Below are 3744 nucleotides of genomic sequence, written 5' to 3' on the forward strand. Positions count from 1 at the left end.
CCCCCCAAGGTCTTTGGAAAACTTTACTGAGCATGCCTCTGCTTGTTCTCAGCTTCATTTGTCTGTGTGGTCATTGTGCCATTTCATGCACTTGCTTCTACGGAGGCTGTTACGTCCCTTGAGTCTTCCAAATAATCCCCCTGCCCCCCTCCGCTATTATTTGTAATGACTTTTTTTTTTTTCTTTTCAGCTTCAAACTGAAATCAGCTGCTTGCCTGAAATCTGGCTTTCCAATGAATGTAAGATTGGCTATGGACGCTTGTTCATAATTCTGGGATTGAGTTCAATAGTTGGGCTGAGCAGGTATTTGTTTGTAGGGTTGCCTATGTGCTCTGAGCCGACTCCATTTATCACCGGGGAGTTGTGCGGGGTGTCGGGCTGTGCAGACTAATTTATAGTTGTGATGGCATCTCGTGGACTAGATTGGGTTGTAAATAACTGGCCTAATTTTTTTTTTTTTTTTTCTAGTGTGACTGGTGGTTTTGGACACCGCTATTTTTATTTGTAGATTATAGAGTTGGAAGGGACCCAATGGATTATCGTGTCCGACCCCCTGCCCCTGGCAGGAAAAAGGACTGAGGTCAGATGACCCCAGCCAGGTGATTTGTCAAGCCTCCTCTTGAAGACCTCCAAGTTGGGTGATAGCACCACCTGTCTTGGAAGCCCAAGAGAAGAGACCTTAAAAACCTGACTCTCTTAATCAGAGCCTATACACGAGCAGGGAGGCTGCTCCGACGTGCTGTAATTCCAGCATGTTGTAGCAGACTGATTAATTGAGTCTGCTGGAGCATGGCAATTGCTGCGCTCCAGCAGCCTCTCATGTATCAGTGTCCCCGTGCTTCAAAATGGCATTGGATGCTTTAAATAAAGCTCATTTGACAGGTGTTAGATAACGTGCCCCCGCTGCCATTTGCAAATGCCGGGATGCTGATACACAAGACGCACTGGGTGCTTTAATTAGAGCCATTCTAATTAAAACATCCCTGCCCCACTCCCGGAGCATGTGTATAAACACCCAGCAGGTGGCTTGCAGTTGTCCTCCAAAATCCCTAATTGCTCCAGAAAGTATAGGCTGTTACCTACATTCAGAAATCCCCCAAAGAGACTTCTCTGACTTACAGGCATTGTGTCATTTCAGGCACGATCTACCCATCAAAGGACAGGTCAGTTGTCTGAGGCTTCAGCTGGCCTGGATGATCTCCCATTAAACCCTGTGCACTGTCCCCATTCTGGGGCAAGGACTTTTGTCGCAGTAGTCTACAAATGAGTACTTTGCCATTCTCCTGGTGCTTGTGGAAACGGCAGAAGAATTGTCACTCATCCCAGAGTGGCAGGGACGATCAGCACCAGCAACAATGAGTTGGAGGGGAAGGGAGAAAAGAAATTGAGTCTCTTTAAAAAGTCTGCTCAGTTTTACTCCTCCTTTGTACCCCGCTATACCTCGCATAGTTATTCTGATGAACAGCAAGCTCAGTGAGATCAGCTGCCACTGTACAAAGAAAGGGGGCTGACAAGCAAAAGTTTTAAAGGGCTCAATTTACAGCTGATGTAAATTGAAATCAGTCTATTATTATTTTTCCCTGCCGGCTGAGGATTTGGCCGTGTTTATGCTGGGGAGAAGTTAAGCTTGATGCTTGGAAGGGACATCATTTTTGAGGGGGAAAGGAAAAAGAAGTGTTGCTTGGAGGGGAAAGCATGGCTCGGGGGTTGCCCCTTGTTTTCTCCTTGTGACCTTGGGTTGCAGCAGAAAGCTCTGCTGAAGCTGTCACTTGTGATGGCAGAGGGGGGCTCTGCTGCTCGCCACAGGCTGGCCAGGCTAGTTACACTGGTTCTGTTCTCTCACTCCTACGCTCCTTGTGCAGTGTGGGTGGGATGCCCCGAGGAAGAAAACACAAGATGAAACCCACATGAAAAATTCAGGGGGAATATATATATATATATATATATTTTTTTTATTATTAATAATACAATCCCCGGTATGTTTACATTATTAGAACCAAACGGTGGCCTCGGCTGGAAGATGCCACGAGTGGGAGAAGCTGAGAAATCCCATGCAAGTTTTAAATGCAACCTTCTTTGTGCACGGAGCTAATGACGGCAGTTTAGAGAGGGGGAGTGTCCACTGCCTTAGTTGCAGGCCTAGGACTTGATCTAAATTCAGTGGCTCTGCAAAAGACTCCCAATGTGAATGTGCACAAGTCCTTCAGACCCTGATCTTCCAAGATGCTCAGGTGCCTAAATACCCCTGATGATTAATCTTCCCATGCACTGCTTTTCTCCTCTCAGAGATGGGCTCAGTGATGTTCCTTCGCTCTAACCTGCTTACTTCATAAGCCCTCTCTTCTTTTTCCCGATGTGTATACATGGTCCATAGCAGAGTGCGTCATGGGTACACCTGTAAGACTAATAGTAATCAGCTGTTCTGCATTCAATGGAATTGGACCAGAATAAATGAGACCATAATCCAGTGTTGTATTCTTAGTTGGAAACTAATACCTGCGTAAACCTGAGGCCTAACTGATACAAAAGCATAGTCTTCCATTGGTGTAACTTTGCTGGCATCAGTGCGATCGCTACTTGGCCACAGCAGTATAAATCGGATCAGAATGGAGCAACCCCTGCAGTTTTTAATTTTCCTGGTGACTCTGACATTATGCAAAGTCTTAAAGGCTTCAGAACAGCTGATGCCTTTCAGTTGTCATTGTGCTGCATGTGGATAAGCTATGATCCATAACTGAGATCTCTGTGCACTGTTAAACCAGTGAATGACAATAGTAACACTAGTTCTGCCATTAAAGGAAAGCTGCCTACCCACCTATGCTCTCCACGCAAGTGTAGGCCTCATGGGAAACTTTTTTTTTTCTTTCTCTCCCATTTGGTCGTTACTACAGTAAAGAAGTTTTCGTACAGCTTCCTCATTATTGCTAACATCGGTTTACTTCCAGCATAGATCGTTGCAGACAAACATGACACTGTATCACCTAAGGGATGTGGGGAATCTCAAGAGGGTCCAGAGGAGGGCCACTCGCATGATTAGTGGCCTTCGTGATGGACCCTACGGGGGGAGGTTGAGAGCTGAATCTCTTCAGCCTTCACAAGAGACGGCTGAGGGGAGATCTTGTGGCCGCCTATAAATTTATTAGGGGAGGTCAACGGGGAATAGGGGAAGCGCTGTTTACTAAGGCGCCCCAGGGAGGGACCAGGAATAATGGGTGTAAACTAGTTGACAGTGGATTTAGGTTAGATATTAGGAAAAAATTTTGACAGTAAGGGTGGCCAGGATCTGGACTGGGCTTCCAAGAGAGGTGGTGCTATCACCTAGCTTGGAGGTCTTCAAGAGGAGGCTAGATAGTCACCTGACTGGGGGCATCTGAACTAGGTCCTCTTTCCTGCCGGGGCAGGGGGTCGGACACGATCCTTTGCGGTCCCTTCCGACTCTACAATCTATGAATCTAATGTTGGAACCCACACCATAGTAAAAATGCATGTAGTGAGCAGTGGCCAACCTCCAAAAGGGATCCTAGTGTTCCTAATGCCATTGGTGCTGAACTGATACTAGCAAGCTTCAAGAATTTTCCTCCTCCTTTCAACATGCTTTAAATGGTGAGTGAATGAGATGGCAAGGAGATGTCTCTTCAACTCCATTATGGGCTATGCTGGATAACTTGGCCAAGGGAAAAGCAGTAGTTACCGAGCTTCTCAAAACCGCACTCCTGAGTGCTGATGTGAAGATCTAAGGAGATT

At 46.4% G+C, this 3744-nt stretch overlaps 1 long non-coding RNA gene across 2 annotated transcripts in view; it reads left to right on the forward strand.

Annotated features, from left to right (window-relative positions):
• Window positions 1–2720, forward strand: part of LOC102369052 — an 8485-nt gene extending 5765 nt beyond the window's left edge. The window contains exons 2-4 of one of the 2 annotated variants that reach the window (XR_324232.2): window positions 191–239; window positions 1139–1163; window positions 1995–2720. This is a non-coding gene — a long non-coding RNA (uncharacterized LOC102369052). Of the gene's footprint in view, window positions 1–190; window positions 240–1138; window positions 1350–1994 lie in introns of those variants that run through there. The other variant, XR_001358282.1, reaches the window with a different exon arrangement.
• The last annotated feature ends 1024 nt before the right edge of the window (window positions 2721–3744 follow it).

Source organism: Alligator sinensis, unplaced genomic scaffold, assembly GCF_000455745.1.
Source record: "Alligator sinensis unplaced genomic scaffold, ASM45574v1 scaffold547_1, whole genome shotgun sequence".
Lineage (NCBI taxonomy): Eukaryota > Metazoa > Chordata > Crocodylia > Alligatoridae > Alligator > Alligator sinensis.